Here is a 10105-nt window from a genome sequence, read left to right on the forward strand (position 1 = left end):
GATTGTGGCGCTCACCGGCACGGCGCCAAACACGCATACGACCATCATTTTCACCAAGGCAGAAGCAACTCTCATCGCTGAATACGACACATCTCCATTCGTCCCTCCATTCACGCCTGTCGCGACACCACTGGAGGCGGGCTGCACGATGTTGGGGCATGAGCAGAAGACGGCCTAACGGTGTGTGGGACCGTAGCCCAGCTTCATGGAGACGCTTGCGAATGGTCCTCGCCGATACCCCAGGAGCAACAGTGTCCCTAATATGCTGGGAAGTAGCGGTGCGGTCCCCTACGGCACTGCGTAGGATCCTACGGTCTTGGCGTGCATCCGTGCGTCGCTGCGGTCCGGTCCCAGGTCGACGGGCAAGTGCACCTTCCGCCAACCACTGGCGACAACATCGATGTACTGTAGAGACCTCACGCCCCACGTGTTGAGCAATTTGGAGGTACGTCCACCCGGCCTCCCGCATGCCCACTATACGCCCTCGCTCAAAGTCCATCAGCTGCACATACGGTTCACGTCCACGCTGTCGCGGCATGCTACCAGTGTTAAAGACTGCGATGGAGCTCTGTATGTCACGGCAAACTGGCTGACACTGACGGCGGCGGTGCACAAATGCTGTGCAGCTAGCGCCATTCGACGGCCAACACCGCGGTTCCTGGTGTGTCCCCTGTGCCGTGCGTGTGATCATTGCTTGTACAGCCCTCTCGCAGTGTCCGGAACAAATATGGTGGGTCTGACACACCGGTGTCAATGTGTTCTTTTTTCCATTTCCAGGAGTGTACAATTGCTATTGTGGGCTATGGGTTGAATGTATAAGCTCAAATAGTGAGAAAGGTAAAGACAGCACAGGCTCTTTGGCGACCACAGAGAGATGTACTTCTGCATGTGACTTGCACATATAGAATACTACCAACTGAAGTCTGAAGTGTTGCTGGTGATACTAGATCTTGTACTGCTGGACCTAGCAGTAATGAAGAGAGGTGCATAATAGTTTAATTAGTAACATGTTCCATGGACCATTTTGCACGATAGATCATAATGATGTGGAATGAGTCATTATACACTCACATCACAAATTAATTTATACATACGATTACACATAGGATACACTGATGTGAGTTAGTAATTCCTGCCAACCACCTTTTACTCATTACAATAACAGAAATTCTTCTATGGAATAGAAGGAGTTGTAAAGGAGAAACTTTCTCAGTTTGTAATAAAATTTTATTTTGCTTTTTGTCAGACATTTTGTATCACTGGGCAAATCATCAAAAATTATTTTTGCAGCACTGTGCACCCCCCTTTTTGGGCTAAGGACAACCCTAATGTGGAGTAATGAATATCTTTTTCCTTCTGGTATTGTAATTTCGTGCCTTATTGTTCCTCTTGAACTATAGTGTACTATTTATAACAAAATTCATGGGGGAATAAATCAACTGTGAAGCAGTGGTTGGAATGCCCAACGCCTTAAACACATTTCTACAAGATGATCATGGGTGAGCATCACATATATTCCACAGCATGATTTGTGTAATGGAGACTTTCTTTCTTAAAAGATGAGTTACCCCAGAACATTATTCCATATAACATTACTGAATAAAAATTTGCAGAATATATCAACTTACTGATTTGTCTCTCCCCAAGATTTGCAATGACTTTAAGCACAAAAGTGGCTGAACTAAGCTGTTTTAGAAGTCCCAAATGCTTTTCTTCCAATTTAAATTCTCATCAATTTTAAAATTTTCATTCTATTTATTATTTCTTCACCATGTGTTACACTTACGTATCATTGGTTATACATGTAGTGTAGAACTCAATATGTTGGGTCTTTTTAAAATTGAAAGTGAGACCATTTGCATAAAACCAGTCAATGATACTTTCAAGAACTTTGTTTAGCATTTCTTCTGTTTCTTTATGCTACTTGTTGTATACTAGATGGAAGATCATTATCATATATGAGGTATAGTAGTGGACCTAAGATCGAACCTTGTGGAAAACCCATACATTGAATTGAATTGAATTGAATTTTATTTGATCCTGTAAGATTACATTGTGTACAGTAAATGTACGTGTAATATAGGACATGTCAAAGTGTTAACATTTCTTATCACTTATTTTTCTACACCTTTAGCTTACATTTTTACATTACTGATAATGAGTAACAAGGAGTTTTGGGCAGACTTCTTAGTAGTCTGATACCAAAGTACTGGGCTCATTTTTCTAGCATTGCCAGTCAGTGGGGTATGCTCCGTACTTCATTCTTCTTTCTTGTATTGTGGGTGTGTACACTAGCATTTGTAATCCAGCCCTCACTACCTTTTGTGATGTACATTATTGTTTTGTATATATACAACGATGAAAAAGTTAAGATATTTAAATTCTTGAACCAGTTTCTGCATGTTTCAGAGGTCTTTCTTCTTAAAATGGTCCTAATTGCTTTTTTTTCTGTAATGTGAACACTTGTTTTGTCTCTTGTTTGTTTGAGTTTCCCCACACAGTCACTCCATACTGTAAGTATGATTCGAAAAGTCCATGATACACTGTACACAGAAGGTTCTTGTCTGAATACTGTGATAGCTGCATCATTAAGAATATGACAGAGCTCAGTTTCTTACAGACATTATTAATATGTTTTTTCTATTTCAGTTCATTATCCACAAGAATACCTAAGAATCTAGTAGATTCTACTTCTTCCAGCCTTGTTCCATAAACCTCTAAATCCATGTCTACAGCCTTTTCCTTGTTTTTAAACACTGCATACATAGTCTTTTTTAGATTTATAACCAGTTCATTTTCCAACAGCCATTGAGCTGTGACATTTGCAGATATGTATGCTCGTCTCTCAAGCTGTTCCATATTTTGGTCACTATTTAGTATTGTCATGGCATCAGCATACAATATTTTCTTTTCTTCCTCCTCAACACCTATATCATTAACAAATACATTAAATAACAATGGCCCCATTACCGAACCCTGCAGCACTCCATATTTGATGGATTTGGTTTCTGATTGGTACGAGTTTCCTAATGATACATACTGCTTGCGGTTGCACAAGTATGATTTTATCCATTTACCTGGTTGCCCACGAATGCCATAGTTGCTTAATTTTTGTATCAGCATTTTATGGTCAATGGTGTCAAATGCCTATGAAAGATCGAGAAACATTGCAGAGACAACCTTTTTCTCATCCAAGGACTATAAAATGTATTCTGTTAGACTGACAATTGCTGATTCTGTAGATTTACCCTTTCTGAAACCATTCTTCAAAATTTTTGAGAAGTTGATGTATTCCAGAATAGTATCTCACCTTAGCTACAATAGTGTCCTTAGCAAATCACAGTTTTGGTTTCAGAAAGTTTCTCTTTTGAGAGTGCCACTTACATTTTCACTCACCAGATTTTACAAGCATTAAATAATAAAATAGTGCTGGTTGGTATTTTCTGCGGCATCTCTAAAGCATTTGACTATGTGAAATATAGCATTCTTCTAGATAAATTAACATTTTATGCAGTACATGATTTCTCCCCAGTCAGAATTAGGTCTCTGGCTTATATTGCTTGAATTACTAAGTACAACTTTGTGTTCTTTTGGTTAGATATGACATTATCCATTGATTGGCTATACCATCAATTGCATAAAATGTTAATTTATCTAGAAGAATGCTATATTTCACATAGTCAAATGCTTTAGAGATGCCGCAGAAAATACCAACTGGCACTATTTTATTATTTAATGCTTGTAAAATCTGGTGAGTGAAAATGTAAGTGGCACTCTCAAAAGAGAGACTTTCTGAAACCAAAACTGTGATTTGCTGAGGATACTATTGTAGCTAAGGTGAGATACTATTCTGGAATACATCAACTTCTCAAAAATTTTGAAGAATGATGTCAGCAGTGAAACAGGTTGATTATTACTGACATCTCTGGGATCACCTTTCTTAAAGAGGTGTTTAACAATGGCATATTTTAGTCTTCCTGGAAAAATGCCTTGAGTTAGTGATGTATTATATATCTCAGGCAAGACTGGGCTTAATACATGGGAACAAATTTTTAGTACTCTATTGGAAACACCATTGAAACCAGATGAGCTTTTATTTTTGAGAGAATATATACTTTTCTTAATTTCAGAAGGAGAAATTGGTGATACATCCATATGATTGAATTTCTTGGAAGTTACATTTTCAACGAACTGCAGTGATTTTGGTCTTGAACTGCTTGTCCCTAAACTTTTTACTATATTTAAGAAATGATTATTGAATGCATTTGCTACCTGTAACTTATCATTTATAGCCCTTCCATTCAGTTCAGTACTGTTGTGTTGTTCTGTGGCTAGTTATCCTGTCTCTCGCTTCACGACATTCCATATTACCTTAAATCTGTTGTCAGAACTACTGATTTCTGACATCATGTGTGCATTTTTTATTTTTTTTTACATTTTAATAACCATTCTTAGTAACAGAGTATTTTTGTAGTGTACAGCTACTGTTGGATCCCTACTTGTTCTTGCCAAAAGATACATTTTCGTTTTCCTTTCACAAGATACTCTAGTAATCCACAGTTTTTTACCTGGCTATTTATTGTCCTTTCTAACTAACATGTGTGGAACACTATTTTCAAATAATGATATGAATTTATCATGGGATAGATTAAATTTTATTTTAGTATTTGGTTAATTATAAATGACATTCCATGTCCCCTGTAAACTATTCTTAAAAATATTTGCCCTGTATTCATTAATTATTCTAAATGATTTTCACTGAGAAGTATCCATACTATATGATTCTATGTTGCTTATCCTAAGTAATTGTGCATCGTGATCAGAGAGAGCATTTGTTACTGGGTAAACCAATATTTTATTACTTCGAGCTTCATCGAAGAAGACATTACCAATAAGATAAGCTCAAGTATTGTGATATGAATTGGACAGTGCTGAAATGGTTTAACTCATACCTAACTGGAAGAGCGCAGAAAGTTGAAATAAACAGTTCACATAATATGCAAAAAAACTGGTGATTTCTCAAACTGGGGAACAATCAAGAATGGGGTGCCGCAAGGTTCGGTCTTGGGTCCTCTGCTGTTCTTAATATTCCCGTGCTCGGGTTCCCAGGTTCCCGGGTTCGATTCTGGCGGGGTCAGGGATTTTCTCTGCCTCGTGATGACTGGGTGTTGTGTGATCTCCTTAGGTTAGTTAGGTTTAAGTAGTTCTAAGTTCTAGGGGACTGATGACCACAGATGTTAAGTCCCATAGTGCTGAGAGCCATTTGAACCATTTTGTTCTTAATATGTATTAATGACTTGCCATTCTATATTCACGAAGATGCAAAGCTGGTACTTTTTGCCGATGATACAAGTACAGCTATCACACCTGACAGACAAGAATTAACTGGTGAAATTGTAAACGATGTTTTTCAAAAAATCATTAAGTGGTTATATGCAAATGGGCTCTCATTAAACTTTGACAAAACACAATATATACATTTCCACACAGTAAATGGAATGACCCCATTAATAAATATAGACTTCGATCAGAAATCGGTAGCTAAGCTAGAATATTCAAAATTTCTAAGTGTATGCATTGATGAGGGGTTGAACTGGAAAAAACACACTGAGGATCTGCTGAAACGTTTGAGTTCAGCTACTTATGCTGTTAGCGTCATTGCAAATTTTGGCGATATACATCTGAGTAAATTAGCTTACCATGCCTGTTTTCATTCTCTGCTTTCGTATGGCATCATATTCTGAGGTAACTCATCATTGAGTAAAAGAGTGTTCATTGCACAAAAGCGTGTAATCAGAATAATTGCTGGAGCTCATCCAAGATCATCCTGTAGACACATATTTAAAGAGCTAGAAATCTTCACTGTAGCCTCACTATATATATATATATATATATATATATATATATATATATATATATATATATATATATATATATATTCACTTATGAAATTTGTTATTAACAATCCAAACGAATTCAAAAGTAATAGCAGTGTACATGGCTACAACACTAGGAAAAAGGATGATCTTCACTACTTAAGGTTAAATCTAACTTTGGCTCAGAAGGGGGTAAATTATGCTGCCACAAAAGTCTTTGGTCACTTACCTAATAGCATCAAAAGTCTGACAGATAGCCATATAGCATTTAAAAGGAAATTAAAAGAATTTCTTAATGGCAACTCCTTCTACTCATTAGATGAATTTTTGGATATACTAAGTGCGTAATTTCCCAACCTCCAAAAAAAAAAAAAAAAAAAAAATAAATAAATAAATAAAAAAAGTTAATGTGTGTGGTGTAATATTTTGTCTAATGTAACATCTTGTACAGACACCTTTTATTAACCTGACACGTTCCACATCATTACGAAGTGTCGTATACATGACCTATGGAACAAGTACTAATCTAACCTGATCTAAAGGTCGTACTGTCTTTATCCACCCGTGTTGGAAAGTTAATTGCTAAGACCAAATTATAGGATCCAAATAAGGTTTCCATATCATTTTTCCTATCATAATTCTTTAGAAAATCTACACTGAAAGCACCACAGACTATTAACTGCTTGCTGCTGTCAGACAAATACCACAGTAAGGAATCCAGATACCTCATAAATAGTTAAAATTTCCCAGTGCGGATCTATATACACTTACAATTAAGAGTGAACTATTTTTCAGCATTAATTCACAAACAGGCAGTTCTATATACTGATCACTAGAAATCTACTTATCTAAATGTTTTTGAACATGTGTTCTGTCTTATTGTATGTAACAATTCCTCCTTTTCCTGTGTTATTTCTGCATGAGTAAGCTGCAATAGTGAAATCTTTTATCTGTAGCTTATCTAACCCTGTCACTCAAGAAGGGCAAATATGACAAGGTAAACTAGATACTGAGCACAAGAGCCACATCATATAAGTGAATAAAGTGATGCATTGATAGAGAATGGCAAGAAATGTGGGACAGGGCACAAACAGGGAGAACAACTTACCCATTTCTTCCTAACATGAAAAAAAAGATTTTAAAAAAGTCATCATTCCTTCTGACCACGGTAGCTTTATGTTACCTATTCTCGACATGGACTGCATCCTAGCTAATTCCTGAGAATATGACAACACACCACAGATACTTGTGAATGTGGAGCAGTTGACACCCTGGGCCAATTGTCTGGGAGTGTGCTATTTTACAAGATGTTACAGACCAGGACAGGAACATCTTTGGCAACGCATCAGTTGATAACACTGTAAGGAATGAGGAGTTTCATCTTAAGCTGAACTTGTTGACAATGAAAATATCAGTTTACAAACTGAAAGCATACATGGCGAAGAGAGAACCAAGACAAGGCCAAACATTATGACAACAGACACACCATGGCAGAACATCTACACACAGCCTTCAAGAAGCAGTCAGATGAGCCACAGGGATGACAGGGAAGAATTCCTGAGACCCTGACAGCAATTTCACAATCTCTTCATCTGGGGTGGCACAGCAGCACAGCTCCTGTGAATCCTGAGTTGTGGCTCAGCATGCCATGCACTAAATATCCAGACAAATGAGGATATCCAGTTTTGTTCTAGTACAAGTAGAGCAGTGTAGTATAGTGTAGTGTATTTTACAGTACTGTGTAGTCTACAGTTATCACAGTGACTACCATGAGGTTGCTGGGAGCCACAGCAGAACCTTACATCGTGTGCCTGTTGGCAGCCACAACACAGCCTCCTGCTTCACATTGTGGCTTGGTCTGACAGTGTAACATCCATTACTAGGCATGTGACAATCGACATACTAAGTTACAAAATTTAGGATAGAGCAATTTTATTTATTTGTTTAACCTGATCTGACTAGTGCCATCAGAACCCCTCTTACATTGGACTAGGGTTTCACATGTTCAGTTCCTTTTTTTACATAACACAGTAGTTACCTAAGAAATAACAATTTTAATATGACAAATAGTAAAATTTTCAAAAGAATTAGGGGAACATGTGTATCATTGTCCGGTATGTTAAATCTATTTTGATACAGGCGGTACCTGTGGTCTTATTGGATGACTTGAGATATTCACATATTCACTTTCAATGTAGACAACAATTAAAATAATTCACCATCTATTGCCTGTGTTATGCATTACAGTGTCAGATGACCCCTCAGAAGGAAGTGAGTACCAGTGCGCTAGTGTTTTCTAATGGGGTACACAGATGGCAGTCATCATTTGAATACATTTTATTCAACTAAGCGTGTGCAACGTGACATCATAATGCAGCACAAGTTGCAAAGGCAGTCTGTTTGATCCATAAAGGATGGATTTTGCATTTTGTTGCTGCACATGCCAATGCCTCTACATGTGTCATCTGTGAGTTGTAGACACACCAGAGGGAGACAGGTCAGTACACAAGGCAAGTTAGACAATGTCACCAATGCATAAAATCAAGTGAAGACCGATATCTGTCCATCTCTGCATTGCGGCTTTGAACAGATACCGCCAGAGCACTGCAAGACAAACTCAGATGGGCCACTGGAGCCACTGTGTCCTTTCAGGCTAAATGACAGGTTATGAGAAAGGACCTTACGATCCAGGGGTCCTGTTCAAGTAACCCTCTTGACCCATCATCTTCAGCTTGTCTTCAGTTCATTCCCATGTCAACTGGCAACTTCATCACTGGCGAAAACTGCTATTCCCAGACAAGTCCAGATATCCTCTGATGCAAGGTGATAGCTGTGTTCAAGTGCAGAGATTTGTGGTGAGCAGTACCGTGTTGTGGGGAGACATCAGTGTTTAGAGCCATAGAGCTCTTGTCATTGCTCGTGGTTGCCTTAATGCCAGGCAGTACATCAAACAGATCCTGCTGGACCATGTGGTGGCTGCTGCATGCAGTGGTGGCCCTGAATTTCTTCTAATGGTTGGACCTATGTGATGGGTGTCATTAGAGATGTCTTGTGAAGAGTGGACACTGAAGTCATGGAATGGCCAGTGGTCAGTTCTGACCTAAGCCCCATCGTGCATAAACGGGACAGGCTTGACAGATGTGTTCATGGTTGCTCTGTTCCACCACTGACTCTCCACAAACTCATTGAAGAATGGGAACAGTTATTGCAGGGTGACCTCCATAGACTTATATGGAGTGTGCCGCCTAGGTGTTGGCAGGCAATGATCAGTGATCACAGAAGGCACACACGTTACTGAAGCTCTTAGAATATAATGAAAAACACCCAGGATGACAAGATAAATAACTGTTTCCACTTTGTTTCAACACCTGTCAGACATTTTAGTTCTTTTTATGTAAACGATCGAGGATGTAATGATGTTTTGTTGGTTATTTATTTCACGAAAGATAAAGGTGCAATTTGGTAACATAACCAGTCCTCAATTATTGCTCACTGGAACATGACAGACACCCAGAGTCATTAAACTTCCTGACAGATTAAAACTGTGTGCCGAACCGAGACTCGAACTTGGGACCTATGCCTTTCGCGGGCAAGCACTCTACCGACTGAGCTATCCAAGCACGACTCACGCCCCATCCTCACAGCTTTAATTCCGCCAGTACCTCATCTCCTACCTTCCAAACTTCACAGAAGCTCTCCTGCGAACCTTGCAGAACTAGCACTCTTGGAAGAAAGGATATTGCGGAGACATGGCTTAGCCACAGCCTGGGGTATGTTTCTAGAATGAAACTTTCACTCTACAGCAGAGTGTGCACTGGTATGAAACTTCCTGGCAGATTCAAACTGTGTGCCGGACCGAGACTCGAACTTGGGACCTATGCCTTTTGCTGGCAAGCACTCTACTGACTGAGCTATCCAAGCACGACTCACACCCCATCCTCACAGATCCCGAGTTCGAGTCTTGGTCCGGAACACAGTTTTAATCTGCCAGGAAGTTTCATATCAGCGTGCACTTCGCTGTAGAGTGAAAATTTCACCCAGAGTCATGTTCCCCTAATTTTTCTGAGCTCTGTATTACAATGTCTCTACAATGACAATATGAGTAAATAATATTGACTATGAACTAAATAAAGTTAAAACTGGCAATGCTACTTCTATTGATGCTGTTACTAATATTTATTATAATAATAACAACAACATCAATAATAATAATAATAATAATAATAATA

Source organism: Schistocerca gregaria, chromosome X (genome assembly GCF_023897955.1).
Source record: "Schistocerca gregaria isolate iqSchGreg1 chromosome X, iqSchGreg1.2, whole genome shotgun sequence".
NCBI lineage: Eukaryota > Metazoa > Arthropoda > Insecta > Orthoptera > Acrididae > Schistocerca > Schistocerca gregaria.